The 16,691-nt window shown below is 44.1% G+C and overlaps 1 pseudogene; it reads right to left on the bottom strand.

Annotated features, from left to right (window-relative positions):
- Window positions 1–1,908: 1,908 nt before the first annotated feature.
- LOC118357063 lies at window positions 1,909–9,625 on the bottom strand (annotated as a pseudogene).
- Between the last annotated feature and the right edge of the window lie 7,066 nt (window positions 9,626–16,691).

Here is a 16,691-nt window from a genome sequence, read left to right as displayed (position 1 = left end):
AAAGAAAAGAAAGAAAGAAAAGAAAGAAAGAAAGAAAGAAAGGAAGGAAGGAAGGAAGGAAGGAAGGAAAGAGAGAGAGAGAGAGAGAGAAAGAAAGAAAGAAAGAAAGAAAGAAAGAAAGAAAGAAAAGAAAGAAAGAAAGAAAAGATTGATTCATAGAGGAACTCCTTCACCAACCTAGGATATAGACTCCTAACCAGGCAGCATCTATGTGGAAATCTCTACCCACATTCTCTCAGTCTTTAAATGAAGTGTCCCCAGAGGCCACCCCATCCAGTTGAGCTCTGGATCCCACTTCCTTTACAATGACTTCTCCATCACTTTAATCAGAAGCAAACACGCTCCGATGATCTCAACCAGGCTCTTGACTTGAAATACCGTCTTCAGGATGAGGTCCAGGAATTCATATCTCCAGCCTTGATCTCCACCCAGAACCCACAGACTGGTATATATCCCACCACCTGGCTGGCTCCCCAACTTAGATATAAACTTAGATATCTTACTAGGCATCTCCAACTTAATATGACCCCAACAGAACTCTGGATGCTTCACCTGCTGCCTACCCTCTCTCACATTCTCTGCTGTCCCAATAAATGGCTTCCTCATATTTCCATTCCAAAGATAGACAAGTTATCCTTGATTCGTTTCCTTTGTCTCCCCCACATCCAATCCAGCAAGCACCTGTTGACTTTACTTCCAAGACATACCCTGAATGCACTCACTCTTCTTCAGCTTCGGCATCTCCATCCTGGTGCAAGGCACCACCTCTCACCAGATGGCTAAAATTATTGCCTTCTCATTTCCATTCTTGTCCTTTTACCATCCGCTTTCCTTACAGCATCCAGAGTAGCTTTTAGAAACATGAATTATATCATGAGACTTCTCTGTTTAAATGGCTTCCTAGTGGCTTCCATTGCACTGAGAAAGCTTCCGTCTTTGTCTCCTTGCTTTTAAACTCCGTGTCCCTGTTTCCATGATCTGGCCTCTCAGACTCCATTTCACAGGACTCTTGCCCTCGTCCACTGCATTCCAGCGGGGAGGTCTTTCACTCCTGGGGCAGGCCAAGTTCATTCGCACTTCAGGACCTTTGTACCAGCTGTCGGCCCTGGTCTTGGCTTGGCTGACTCTTGCTCTTCAGCCTTTAGCTCTGTCTTCTTCTCAGACTACCTGACCTAGTATAATGGCACTGTATTTCATTTCTTCACATAGCACCACTCAAGCTCTGACGTGGTTCCTGTTTCTGTATTTTTTAACTTTTCTGTGTCCTGTCACTCCGCACCTAGAAAGTAAGCTCCGCACGCACGTGTGGGGGCTCTGTCCTGTTCACTGGTGCCTCCACAGCACCCCAATCAGCGCCTGGGGCATAGTAGGCGCTCAGTAAATATTGATGGGCTTGCAGAATGAAACAATCACTAGTGTGATAAGGATTATAAAGAAGAGAGCTGGGTGCTATAGGAGCAGATAAATGAGTGGACTAACCTGGTTTCGGGGTGTCAGGAACCTTTTCCTTGAGAAGGTGTCAGTTCAAGCAGAGACCAGAGGATTAAAAAGAGAAAGCCAGATGGTCCAGCTCCACCCTCACCTGAAGCAGGTCCAGGTCTGTGGGCAAGTCACTTCACCTCTCTGTGCTTTGTTTTCCTCATCTGCAAAATGAGAGCAATACTGGTCCCTGAGTCAGAGGGTTCTTGTGAGGGTTATAGGAGTTTACAAATGTAAAGTACTTAGGACAGTGCCTAGAACACTGAGCACAAAGGAGGGTGCACTATTTTTGTTTTTCTTGTTTTCGGTGCATCATTTCCGTTCTAAACTCAGGAAGCGTGCAGGATCGTTCGCATCGCAAACTTACCCATTGTCCTTAGTCCCACTTGTGTTTTTCCTTATTTTTCCCCAAGACCCCCAGTGGGATGCTCATTTCTGTGAAGACAGGGAAACAACAAATGTGTTGTGCGCTGGCAGCCCCGGGGAATGCCAGGGTGAACCAGACAGGGTCCTGGCCCTCAAGCTGCTCTCGGGCCGGTAACCCTCATTCAACACCACGGGGGATGGAAGTGGGGTAACAAGACCACAGGGACGGTTGGGCAGGGGCTGTGGAAGCGCCATGGAGGAGCTTTCTGGAAGCACGGTTGTCCAACTTGCAGGGTGAAAGAAGAGCAAGAATGAGGTCTATAAAGTAGGAGATGGAGGAGACTGTAAGCGATTCATTCTGACCCACACAACCTGAGCTCTTCTTCCTAGAGTGCTGTTCAGTGGAAGTACTAACTCCATCTCCAGAAAGCACTGGAAAGGATTTTAAAACTTTACTGAAGTTTTTAAAACAAACCTAAACCAAGACACACTGCAAGGCTCAGAGCACATTCTCCTAAAATCCCTCCTCAGCTACCCTTGCCCGGTCTCCACAGCAGCTACCCGAGAAGACTCTCCTGGCTCCTTTCCCCTCCCAGTTCTAGAACTCTCCTCCCCATCTCACAGCTGCATCCCGCTCCCTCCCCACTTCTGCTCAGCTCTTCACTGACTAGCTGCATTTCACTTTTCTAGGCCTCCTTCCCTTCATCTTTTATTCGCAGCAGCAACACAAAGCCAGGCTCCGAGGCCTCCTTAGAAGAGAGGGGGAGGCTGCAAACAGGTATTATCCTATACTTTTTCTTTTACCCCATCACAGATTCCCCCTAGTGAAAGCTTCGGGAACGTGCCTGTGAAGGGGGCACGGCACTGGGTCCAGGCCACCCTCCGCCCACCCCAGCACTCTTCCCCAACACATCTTTCCTGCTGGGTTGAGCCCGAGCCTCCTCTGCCAGCAATGAGGGTGGGTGGGGGGACCCTGAGGCTGCCCGTGAGGCCTGGGTGCTACACAGTGTCTTCTAGAACAATAGCTTTTGAACTTTAAGACTCACTGTAAGAAATACATTGTACATCACAGCAAAACGCACACACGGCACGGCACACCGTGCATACACACATGCAAATGAAATAACAGCTTAATAAAACAGGACTTCACTTTTATTCTATGGATGTCCTTTTAAAATGGGAATAATCATTGTCTTTTAGGGATACAAACCAAAGGGTTTACAGATAAAATGATGTAATAATTCATTGAGACAGATGGCTTCCAAATAATTGAGACAGATGGAATGACATGGAGATGAGATAGGACTGACCATGAGGAGGTAGTTGCTGAAGCTGGGTGAGAGGCACATGAAAGGATGTCAGACTATTCTCTCCAATATTCTAGATATTAGATATCTTCCATAGTAAAAAAATTTAAAATAAAACAAAAATATTGGTTCTGCCCTACTAAATTGATTTCACAATCTACTGATAGGCCAAGAATTATAGTTTGTGAAATACCTTCTAGAAAATCTGAGAAATTTGAAGCTAGATGGCAGGAAAACATGTCAACATCCAGATTTTATCTAATACACACAGACACCCCACCCTCCAAACAAGGTCTGTTCTCCTCCCAGTGTTGGGACGTGGGGTGCGTGCTGAGTTTTGCTCCCCTCCTCAGCGTACGGGTACTTATCGGACAGCCCTGTTCGCCAAAATGGAAACCAACACAGCAGTTATCTGCACCTACCAAGATTTGAGTCCGTTTCTCACGAACTCAGATCTTCTGAACTTCAGAGGGTTTGTGCCTGAGGACCACAGCAATCCTGTCTATGATCAACCCTGTCAGGCTAGAAGCAAATTAGAGGATGTTGTCTGTAACCAAAGCCCTGCAGGGACTCTGAGAAGGCTCTGGATGGGGCATGAAAACCCGCTCATCCCTCCCCTACAACCAGCTGGTCACCACCTCTGACTCCTCAGGTGCACCCTGGTGCCTCCTGGTAGTCTCTGAAGAATTCTGTTCACTCTCTCCTTTCCTTCCTTTCTAATTAGTTAAGTGAAGTGAGAGTTCAGGCAGCCCTTTTGTTTGCAACCAAATGTAAGGTCATTCAGTATCTCTCGGTCACAAGGTGCTCTGAACTAGCTTCAAAACTCTTCATCCCACCATGCCAAGCGGACGTTACCGCCAACCCTGGTGCCTGAAAGCACACGGGGACCATTCCTCTCTTCCCTCTGGTATACAGTAGGGAATTCTACATAAAAACCCCACTTCGGTGAAAAACCTTTCCATAGCTGAAGCAATTCTGCCACAAAAAAAGAGAGGCTCACAACCCTGTGTGAACCCACACTTCTCCCCAAGGGAAGTCTATCATCTTTATAACTCAAGGTTCTTGTTTCCCAGCCGACCCACAATTTCTGCATTTTTTTTTTATTTATAGCAAATAATACCTACTGTTGGTTCCCAAACCCTGATCACTCGAACCACCATGGGAGCCCCATGCTGTCAGTGTCTGTATGGATAAAATCTAATATGGCAGGGTGGGGAAAATGCACAAGGAGGTGACAGAAATAGCCAAGGTGGTCCTGTATGGTGTCTGTTCTAAGCAAACAAAAAGGGAGGTGATTATCACCTCAAATCTAGACATGAGAGTGGGATTTACCAGAAATATTGCCCATTGTGGTTATCAGTGTGTCCCCGTGGAATGCTTTATAAAGTTTGTATTTGGTGTCAAGTTACCAGCCACTTGGGATATAGTCTCCATTTTGGAGGTTACTGTCTTTATGAAAGAAGACAAGCTTCTGCTTGAGGAAGGCCGGGTGGTGCCTATTGCCTATAATGTAGAAAGCGTGGTGCCATGCCCTTTCTAGACGAGATGGCCATGTAGCTTGTCCTGAGGTTGACTCTTCGTCTCCTGGATATCCTTGTCTGGGCAGTGATAGGCCTATCTCAGGAGGGCCCTTGCTGTGTGGCTTCTGACCGTGGACCTGTAGTTCCTGTTAGACCTGCTGTGGGGGGACTGGCACGTGACCTCAGCATCATCATTCCTGGAAACCATCAGCAAAAAAGTCCCAGCCCAAGTCCTCCAAACCCTAACTGAGTACATGGAAAAGGAGGCCCCAAAATACACTATTGAATTAGTCTGGGATTATTTAAACAAGATTGCAGAATGGTACTCCTAGCTTATAAATGTATAGACTACCTTCTGGAAGAAATTATAAACCATCCCCATTCCCATAAAGTGGACTATGAGAAGGTTGCTGACGTCCTTCGTAATTACTTACACGCAAAGATTAGTGATTCCAAGGGTAACTTTCTTCACCACCTTGGAAAATATGATAGTCCACTATGGTGGGACGACAGTGAACCCCTCATTTTGTTTCTTGCAACCCCCTGCAGAAACCTATTCCCTCACTTGCCATTGAGCTACCACCAGAGCTCTCTGGGAGATGACCCTTCCCCCACCCCACCCCCCACCCTGCCAGAGCCCTCATTGAGTGTCAGTTCCTCCCACTGGCTAAGAGAAGAACTGATCCATTCATGGTGACTCTGAGGACTCCTCACTCCAGTAAAGAAAAAAAAATCACACACACTCAGGAAGCTGTTTCTCTACAGGTGTGATATGGCTGCTACTATTAGTCCAAAAATAGACACCAGTCCAGCCTTGCTGGGGTCAGGTACTATGAAACCCCAGAGGCCTGGAAGAAGGTCTGGTCTAGGACCTGGTGGTAGTATAGTCCCTTGGCTTCAGGAAACCCTGCTGTCCAAGTCTTCCATCACTGCGGGGGATACCTGGCTAAGTGGCACGGCCAGATGACCCCCAGAGTGAGAGGAGCAGCTCTCGGAGCAGCTGGGCCTAGGGCCCCATTGCCCATCCCCTGCTATCTACCTCTGACTTCCTTTCTTTGCTGGAATGGATTCACATTTCAGAAACTGTGTCCATGGAGGCCTAGATAAACAGAACAAAATGAAACAAAACAAACTTCATCCAGCCTGCAAGCTGATGAGGGAGTGAACCTTCTCCATCCAGAGCCATGTCTGGAGGCCCCGTGCAAGTCAGACTCTGTTAGTGCCGCCAGTCCTGGCTCAGACATATCTCCAAACACTGGCTCCCACAGTTTCACGGTGGGTCCCACCACTTCCCTAGGACTCTGAAGTGCCACGCCACGGAGAGAGGCCACTCTCCTGGGTCCGTGACATCTACTTGCCCTGGAAGACCACCGGCAGGCAGGCTTGGAGAGGGTACCCCTGAAGCTCAGTTCCAGAAGATATTTAACTCAGTGGGTGATTGGGACCTCGAGGCCAAGGTCCAGGATACCTTCTTCCATTTTTGCCAGGTTGGGCACACAGAGTGACTAAAACCAGAGGAGTAAGGCTGGGAAGTGCTAAGAGATTACCACTATGTTTTCTACTTTTCCTTGGCAGCTCATGACAGAGAGTTGAGGACCTAAGAGGCAGGGCCACATTATGACTTTTGAGGGTCCTAAGCACTTTTAACTTCATAGGCCTCTTCCTCCATAAAAAATATTTAAAATTATATTTTACTGTTGTATTGCTATAAAGGACAAATATGTTAGTATTATATATTAAAACTTTTTCCTTAACCTAAAAGTTATATTCAGGGGACAGAGGGTTGCAAAAAATGCTTCACTGTGTTTCCTTCCATCTTTCACACTGGCCTTGAGCTTCCTGCTCTCAGCCATGATTTCTGAATCTCCAAATCACTTTGAAGGGTGGGGAAATGTACGTGAAGGGAAGCACCATTTCCCACACACAAATCACCACAACGCTATAGTAATAGAGGATTATTACAGTGTTCAGTTTTAAAGGAAATTTTATTTAAGCACACTAGCAGAAATATCAAGAATAAATTTTGTCCTTTACTGCAAACATCACTGCAGATGCTAACATTAGTCATGAGAAAAACCATTTAAAAGATGTTTACAAAGCTACCTTCAGAATCTTGGGCTTCATTATCATAATATTTTCCAGCTGTTGATTGAGTATCGTCATGATCCACTGAGTCACAAATAGAGAGACATAAGATTGGCAATGGCTCCTGAAATATTTCACATCTGTCATTTTCAGAATTTATTATCAAGAGACAATTTATTAAAATTTTCTTTGTCAGTGTGGTTCTAATGCACTTTTTCCTACCTCAGTCTATAGGTCTACAGATGGATGGAATCCTGAAAATTTCCTATTCCTTTCAAAGGATATTTTAGTTTACTTTAACCAAACACAGAGATGCCAAGCAGCACATTTAGCAGATTTTGTGTGTCCTCAAATGAGGATGCAGTGTTACAAAACTAGAGAGATTGAGAATTGCTCTTCATATTGTCAGAACTAAGTAAACTAAATTATTAATGGGGAGAGATAATTTTCCCTCTACCCTCCTAGGTTCTTGGCTGAGACCCCTCCCATGATAAAAAGGGTAACAGGAGAAAAACAAATTTAATTATGTATCTGTGGGAGCATCACAAAGCTATGACCCAAAGGCAGCCAGGCAATTGAGGCTTATATATCTCCTGAACTAAGGAAAGGGATAGGGGTCTAGGGCTTCAAAGGGGAGGGAGACTCTTCATAGGAAGGTGAGAAAAGCAAATGTTTGGTAAATAAATATTGCCCTGCCTTACAGATAAGTCTCTCAGATGAAAAGCTTATCACTGGTAATGACTCTCTTCCTGGTAGCCGACCCCATTCTAATTTCACTTAGGCAGTTAAGGGGGAGGTAAAAAGCTTTTCCTGTGTCTGCTGGGTCTTGATTGCCTTCAGCTCAAAATAATCCACATGCCAAAGTGGCACATTCTGGTGTGGCTTGTTCTGAACCCCTCATTATCTTAGAGCAGCAGTAAGCAAACTACAACCTGTGGGCCAAATCCAGCCCACTACCTGTTTTTGTGTGGCCCAGACGACTGGTTTTCATTTTTAATTTTAAAAAAATTAAATGAAAAATGAAGAAGAATTTTAGTGACAGTTAAAAATTATGTGAAATTCAAATTCCAGTGTCCATAAATAAAGTTTGATTAGAACACAACCATGCAAATTCAATTACCGATTATGGCTTCTTTCTTGCTAAAGGACAGAACTGAATATTTTTGACAGAGACCGTATGTCCCACAAAGCCTATACTTTTTACTCTCCAGCTTTTAACAGAAAATATTTGTTGATCCCGGTCTTAGAGCATAAGAATGCCTACACAGGATCAAAGCCACCAAGTTTCTCTTAGTAGTCAGGCAATTGAGGCTTGTGTACCACTTTGAGATAAGGAACTCTTATCCACGAAAATATTACTAGCTAACCTCTGTTGGCCTCTTAAGATGTGCCCGGCCCTGTGCTAGATGTTTTTGTTTTAAACTTTAAAAAAAAAAAAAAATACCCTCTTTGGCTTCCCTTTATTTCTTGAGGGTTACAAAAAACGTGAAACATACAGGAAAATGTCCCAGCCAGCTTCCCACCCTGGAGGTGCCAACAGACGCTCCTGCACCGCGGCCTCTTCGCTCCCCTGCTGCCTGGCCTCCCCTCTGGCCAGCTGTCCGCTTGTCCATCTGCCCGCCAGAGCCGGCAGGGCCCCTCCTTGGAGGAGGAGGTCATGAAGCTGTTCTTGATGCACGGTGCAGAGCACGAGGAAGGCGTCGTGGCAGCTCCTGGCTTTCTGCTCCAACAGCGTGCGCGCCGGCAGCGAGGAGGCCTGGGTCCGCCCCGTCTCTCGGCAGGTGTTGGTGAGCCGGCGCCCGCGAGGGTCTGAGCCGTGCCACACGCTCTGCCGGGGCCAGGCGAGGTGCTGCCGGCCACGTCTGCCGGCGAAAGAGAAGATGCGGGCCCGGACTTCAGCTGGCCCTCGGAGCTCGAGAACAAGGCCTCCCAGCTAGCACACAACGCCTGGTCCCGGAGGTTAACGATGGGCACGCCTGCTCGCTCAGCCTGCTGCAAGCGCTGAAGTCCGCGCGGCGCGACGTGCAGGGGAGGGCCCACGGGTGCGGGCCGGCCTTCCGACGCGCGCCTGCTGCAAGCGCGGGAAGTCCGCGCGGCGGCTGCCTCGCATGCGGCCTGGATTGCGGGCCTTTGGGCTCAACCAGGTGGGGCACCGGCTGGACATCCTGGTGGATGTGGGTGTGGGCAGGCCCTGCGGTGGGGCGCGCTGGCGGGAAGTACACGGAGGAGTCGATGATGCGGCGCTCTGGGGTAGGGCTGGGAGTCCGCCTGGCCAGGGTGTCAAGGGCCTGCCAGGGCCCGGCGGGAGAGTGGGGACCTCGCGCCGGTGGTGCGGGTTGCCCTCGTGCAGCTGCACCACGGGGATGCGATCGGCCACTTCGTTGTGCGTCCCGCGTGGGAGTGGCGTTCGCGCCTACCGCAGGACCTTCTGGAACTTGTTTGGAACCTACGCTTATAGCTCCTCCCTCTCGGCCACTGAGATGAGCCAGCCCCCAGGCACCTCCAGCACCTTGTCCAGCGTGGTTTGGTACGCGGTCCAGGTCCTTACCCCTGAGGAGGTGCCCCTGATTCCGGGGAGTCCAGGGGACCTGGGTGGGCAGGAACACAGTCTACCTGTAAATGTCGGGGGCCCAGGAGGCCCTCGGCGGTCCTCACGGCTGATGTCAGAGGTCCCTGAGGTCCAGGTGGGCCAGACTGGCCTCCGAATGCGCTGTCCCTTGGGACCCGGAATCCCAGGGTAGCCCGGCGGGTCAGGGTTCGGGGCAAGCACACTCGAGCCAAAGACTCTGCCACCCCCGGCTCACCCTGTTCACCCTTCTGCCCAGTGTCCCCTCGGTGACCCTTCTCTCCCCTCATTTCAGCCCCCATGTGCTAGTGCTAGGTGTTTTTATCCATTGTCTCATTCAATCCTCACAACAACCCAGTGAGGTAGACGGTGTCACGGCCTCCATTTTATAGATGAGAAATATGAAGCTCAGGGAGATTGATTTATCTCAAGTTACTTTTAGCAAATCCCCTAACTGGGATTTAAACCCAAGACCATCTAACACTAACTATGGTGTCATTGTCACTCTCCTAGCCTTTTGGCATTATGGATGTTTGCCACTTCCATCTCTGGGGGGTAAAGACTTGCATAAAACTTACTATTGTGCAAAGTAAGACTTCCTTTTGTTTCTCCGAATTTGGACCTTTTTAACTTCACAAGGGAGCTCTGGATTTGGTACACTTGCTCTCAGTTAGACCTGTGTTATCCAGCCATAGCCCCTCTTATTGTTAGTATCTGAGTCCCATCTGTCTCAGCCTTTCCTGAGGGAAAGGGGATGTCCCTGATCTCTGCATATGGAAGTCTCCTCTACTTGTTTTAAGTCCGCTATGGTTTTATTTCTTTAAAGGCAATGACCAGAACAACATATAATATTTCCAGGTTCAATAAACTGGCTGGAGAGTGTTTCTTTTCCTCTCCTACATCTTTCTTAATGATTCTTAGCATTTCGTTATTATTTTGTTTCATCTTCTTGGGGCCACAGAAGCAAAATAGGGCAATGTTTTCAGCTTACAGTGACTTCCCAATCACATTCCTAGAACATAGCTTTGTTTGCCCAGAGCTAAGGATCCTATTATATTGTTCATATTAGTATTCTCTGAATAGTTTGAATATCATTTTCCTGTATCGTTCAAAATTTTTAGTTCTCATTCTAAAGGGAAAGGCACAAACTGTGTGTGTATGTGTGTGTGTGTGTGTGTGTGTGTGTGCGCGCACACCTTGCTGCGTGGGGCTCCCTGCTCAGCAGGGAGTCTGCTTTAGAATTCTCTCCCTCTCCTTCTGCCTTCTCCCCTGCTTGGGCACTCTCCATCTCTCTCTAAAATAGATAAATCTTTAAAAAAACAAGCCTTCACAGAGACAGAAGTATCTATCACCCAAGCTATGGGGATAAAGCAGATCTTTTTTAAAAGCCCCCACCCACTTTGGGGGCACCTGGATGGCTCAGGTGGTTGAGCGTCCAACTCCTGATTTCAGCTCAGGTCATGATCTCAGGGTCCTGGGATCGAGTCTGCCATCAGGCTCCCTACCAGCAGGGAGTCTGCTTGTCCCCCTTTCCCTCTGCCCCTCCCTCTGCTTGCTCTCTCTCTCTCAAATAAATAAGTCTTTAAAAAAATAAAAGCCCCCTTTTCTTGCAAAGAGTAAAAACATTATTTCGATTTAGATATATTTTGCTCCTGTCTTCTTAAATATTTTTTCCAAAACATGTATTTCTGCCAGGTTTATAGGTAAATTTTCATGTAAGGATGATTTCAAATCAAATGCCTCAGCATAATTGCCAGTTGGTAGCAGGGGCTTGACCCTGACACAGCTCTTCACAGTACATTTTTAGGCTCGCTATAGTAATCAGTTTCCTAGGCTGTGTGATTTGAGATAATATCATTCATCAAGCTGGATGAGAGAGACTGTATAATTCCTGCCTAGCAATTTATTTCCAGAATGAAAGGTTCTTTCTGGACATTCATGTAGCTTCTTCAAAGTTTGCTTAAGTGTTTTTCATTATTTCTCTATGATATTTGTGCTTATTCTGTCTAATCAGCTAGCTTCTCTCAGTTCCTTTTTGGAAAACCTAACAAAAATTTCATCCACCCTCACCATTGGATACATTTCCCATCTTATATATGTATTTTTTAAATTTTGTTTATTTTTTTAGAAAACCAAGGTCAGAAATACAATCTGAAATCAAGAAAATGCTTTTGTGGTAAATATCCCCAAGTGTGTGGTATCCCTGTCAACTGTGCTTGGCACACTTTCTCTTCCAAGGTGAGCATTACCACTGTCCCAAGTCCTCCCAGGTTCCTGACACCTTAGGGCAACTAATAAAGAAGACTGTTCTTCTTATGCCCCATGTAATAAATGTAAATTGTGAAAAACTAATAATTAGGACATTGCTTTAGGATTTATTTTTATAACAATTGTAATAAATGAATATAATAAATTCATGTGTGAAGATAAAATATAAACAGAACATATTTTATTTGCGTATCAAAACCCTATAGAGTAGGACTTATCTTACCTAGCACAAAGACTCTAAAATCAATGTGTAATAAATTTTAAAAACCCACTTATAATCCAACCTATATACTCCTGAAAATAAAATGTATATTCCATAAAGTACACAGTATACATAGCTTAGTGTCTACAACTGTTTGCAGTGGGTGCAGGGATGTACAGAATATAATAAAAAACACATATGCCAAATTTGTGTGTAGTATTGTAAATCCATGAGAAGATAGTTGAATTGGATTTACAAAATACACATATATGTGACTCCACTATATCTTATCTCCTCTGAGTAATAAAATAATGTTAATAGTGTGCTCATGGCCAATGGTAGACACTAAAGTCACTGAGATAATCACAGCCCTGCTCAGATCTCCTGCCATGTAGGGTCAACCTTAACTAAGGACAAAATGATGCCCGCTAAGTTCAAAGATGTAATTTAAGCATATTTCAAATGGCTCGAGATGATACCCAACCCAAACTTTTGGTACCTCTAGTCCATTTATTTTCCTGCTTTCCGTATAATTTTCTAAGATTGGCCAGCCTCGTCAGCTAACTCCACGTCTCCTCAGTGGGCTGAGACGGGACTGAGCACAGACCTCGAGGAGTGACTTTTTTGGGCATTTCTTTCTATAGTCTCTCCTTTCCAGCCTGTGCCTCCATCGGGGGTAATATCCCTGGGCTGGTTCTCTTTGCTGCCTTTGGGCTCCACCAGCTCAGCCTCCCGTGTGCTTTGTAGCTGGGAATCCCCATCCCACTCCACCCACAAGAGATGAACTGATGTGGGAATTATTCACTCATATTCATGACTCTCTGTTAGGTAAGACAAAAAAAGAAAAAACTAAGCATTTGCATTCATAATTCACACATAAAAGTCACTGGGATTAGATGATTTAGTAGACACAATTAAAATGTGGGTTTACTGAGGACCATCTTGCACATTTCTCAGGTGGTCAGAATTCTACAAAAAGGGGCTTGCCCTACCTGGCTTTATAGAACTGATAAAATTTTATCAATAAAATGGCATGTATCCAAGATATGGAAGCAGCCTAAGTGTCCATAGATAGATGAATGGATAAAGAAAATGTGGTATATAGATACAGTGGAATACTGCTCAGTCATAACAAAAGATCAGATCTTGCCATTTGAGACAACATGGATGGACCCTAGAGGGTATTACACTAAGTGAAATAAGTCAGACAGAGAAAGATAATACTGTATGACCTCACTTATATGTGTAATCTAAAAAACAAAGCAAACAGAAATAGACCGATAAATACAGAACACAAACTGGTGGTGGGAGGGATAGGCAAAATGGGTAAGGGAGAGTGGGAGATACAGGCTTCCAGTTATGGAATGAAGAAGTCGTGGAAATGAAAAGCATCCAATGAGGAATACAGTCAGTGGTATTGTAATAGCGTTGTATGGTGATAGTAGTTACACTGAGTATAATGTATAGAGTGTGGAATCACTATGTCGTACACCTGAAACTACCCGTAACATTGTGTGTCAACTATGCTTCAGTAAAAAATAAAATGGCACAGATTGACAACCAGTATATTCCAACTTGATGCAGATACTGTGTCACAGAGCCAGCCAACAACCGCAAAGGAGATGTCCAAAGCATTTCTTGACAATCAAAGTCCAGGGACAGTGGATCAAGGTGACTGCCAAACCAGATTCAACCTAAAGCCCACGAGCTGAGTGGGAGGCCAGATCGAAAAGAGGGCTGCCATTCCCAGTCTCAAAACAGGTCCTACAGAAGAAAGCCTAAAATTGGACTAGGGTCTATGAAAACAAAAACAACCAGCCATGTGTGAACCATGAGTCAGGGTAAAGGTGCCCCAAACCTGGCCAAGCTGGAAAAGACAAATTAATGCTTTTAGCCATGTCAAATATCACTAAGTAATGTGAGTCTCTATTCTTGTAATTACTATACTGAATAAAATTCTCTGGAACTGGACAAATAATAGTATGTGGTCCTGAGCTTTCTGTGCATGCAGAACGTGCAGTAAGATGTCTGGGAGAGTCAAGAAAGGATGAGAGATTACAAATCCCAGGCTTTCACCTTTAGAGAAGACCTTTCTGTCCCTTTTAAGAATCCCACAGAATATTTAGCTATCACCTAGAGACACCACCCTGGATGGGGAGCTTTTAGCATACCAAGAACTCAGATCACTGGAGGTAATCTTACATTAGGACAACAGTTTGCAGATAGCCCTTGAAACAAAGGATTTCTACAATCAACACTACTATCTCCTCCCTATTTTATTAAAATACAGTATACATTTGAATACTTGTTGGTATACAAACAATTCTCAACCAAACCCCCCCCCGCAATAAAAAAGATAGAAAATAGTAAAAATACAACCCCGTGTTTTGTCATGTAGTCATTTCTAGAAAGAAATTGAAAATTATCAAAGCTTGTTACACATTTCCAAATTTTCTATTTCCTATTAAAAGTGTTTGTTTTTATATCCTCATTAACTGATTCTCTAGATTGACCTCATTGTTGATAGTGCTGTGGTATACAAACAGGGAAATGTGGTCATAAATATGTAGCATTGGGGGCGCCTGGGTGGCTCACTGCCTTAAGCATCTGCCTTTGGCTCAGGTCATGATTCTAGGGTCCTAGGGTTGAGCCTCGCATGGGGCTCCCTGCTCAGTGGGGAGCCTGCTTCTCCTTCTCCCTCTGCCACTACCCCTGCTTGTGCTCTTTCTGTCAAATAAATAAATAAAATCTTAAAAATAAATAAATATGTAACATCAGTATCTAAAAATCTGGTCATCATGTTTTTATACACTATGTTCATCAAAATATAGTATCATATGTTACAATCTTCCCAGTTTGGGAAAGAAGGCTTTTTTTAAATCTAATTGCAACAACTCTTTTTTTTTTTTGCTAGTTGAAATCTTATTTTTAAAATATTTAATACTTAACATATTTCACACAATCTGTTAATTGTTGAGTAGGGCACTTTGAGGGCAAACTCAGTATGGAAACTTAGTGTTGTATAAAATAATCAAAATTTGTTATTTTCCTTAAAAAATAATTTGAATTGAAAAATTAACTGCTTTAATATCAGAAATTGGGGCGCCTGGATGGCTCAGTCGTTAAGCGTCCGCCTTCGGCTCAGGTCATGATCCCAGGGTCCTGGGATCGAGCCCCGCATCGGGCTCCCTGCTCGGCGGGAAGCCTGCTTCTCCCTCTCCCACTCCCCCTGCTTGTGTTCCCTCTGTGAAATAAATAAATAAAATCTTTAAAAGGATATATCAGAAATTGACTCAGAGATGGTTTCTCTGATTTTTTGTTCAATAAAATCCTTTCCAATATTAATATTGCTAATACCTCTATCAATGACTTATTTGGATAATGTCTTAATAAAATGCAATTTGGAGTTCTGGTCCTGGTAATGGTAGAGAAGCTTATGTCAGACTGCTCTTCCTGCAGATAACAATGGTAAACTTTAGACAAAATATGAAGAACTGCTATATATATATATATATATGCATATGTAAACATATATATGTGTGTGAATGTATATATACATTCCTCCTGCAATGAGCCTCCAGCCTTCTCTACTAATAAAGCTTCACATACTAACTCTGTAAAAGAAACAAAGAGTCCATCCATTTTCACAGAGCAGATACTAAGGGATGAATTTAGAGTTAAGAGACAATAAATTGGTAACAGGCACAATGCAAAGAAATAAAGTGTGCTCTAAAGCTAAGAGGGCAAATGATCAATAGAAGTCAAGCCTGGAATTAAATTCTTTTTTTAAAATATTTTTTTTATTTATTCATGAGAGACAGAGGGAGAGAGAGAGGGAAAGAGAGAGAGAGAGAAGCAGAGGGAGAAGCAGACTCCCAAGGAGCAGGGAGCCCAATGCAGGACTCGATCCCAGGACCCTGGGATCATGACCTGAGCTGAAGGCAGATGCCCAACCATCTGAGCCACCCAGGCGCCCAAGCCTGGAATTAAATATTGGAATTGGCAGACAAGGACTTTGCAGCAGCTATTATAAATATGTTTAAGGACTTAAAGGAAAAGATGTCATAATGATTGAATAGATGGGAAATGCCAGCAAAAGAAACGAACACTATAAATAAAGAACCAATGAGAATTCTAAATCTGGGAAGAAACGAACACTATAAATAAAGAACCAATGAGAATTCTAAATCTGGAAATGAAATCAGAAATGAAAAAATTACTTAATAGCATTTTGGAAGTAGGAGAAAAAAGGGTCAATAAACTTGAAGAGAGATTGATAGAAATGATCGAATCTATAGAACAGAGAGAAAAAAACAAGAAGAATTTCAGTGACCAATATGGCAATACACTATCAAGGGATCTAATATATGTGGGATTGGAACATCAGAGGGAGAGTAGATAGAATTTTTCTGGGACAGAAAACTATATATATATATATTTAAAGAAATAATGATGAAAAACATTAACTTGGAGATCTAAGAGTCTCAACAAACTTCAAGCAGATAGATACAAGAGAAACTGCACCTAGTAACATCATAATCAACTGCTGAAAACTGAGGATAAAGAGAACACCTTGAAATCAGCAAGAAAAAAAAGACATATTACAGACAGGAGAAAAACAACACAAATGACAGCTCACTTCTGCTCAGGAAAAAAAAAGGAGGCCAGAAGACCATGGAATAACATCTTTAAAATATTAGAAGAAAATAAAAACTGTCAACTCAGACATTTTTAGATAAACAAAAGCTGAGAGAATTTGTCACTAACAGACTTGTACTATAGGAAGACTAAAGTAAGTTTTTCTGGCTGAAGTGAAGCAGCATCAAACAGGAATCTGAATCTGTGGGAAGAAACAGCAAACACCAGAAATAATAAATATTTGGATAGCTATAAAAGAC

The sequence above is a fragment of the Zalophus californianus genome, chromosome 1, assembly GCF_009762305.2.
Source record: "Zalophus californianus isolate mZalCal1 chromosome 1, mZalCal1.pri.v2, whole genome shotgun sequence".
Lineage (NCBI taxonomy): Eukaryota > Metazoa > Chordata > Mammalia > Carnivora > Otariidae > Zalophus > Zalophus californianus.
Note: the sequence above shows the minus strand (reverse complement) of the source record. Positions and strands in the feature narration are given on the sequence as shown.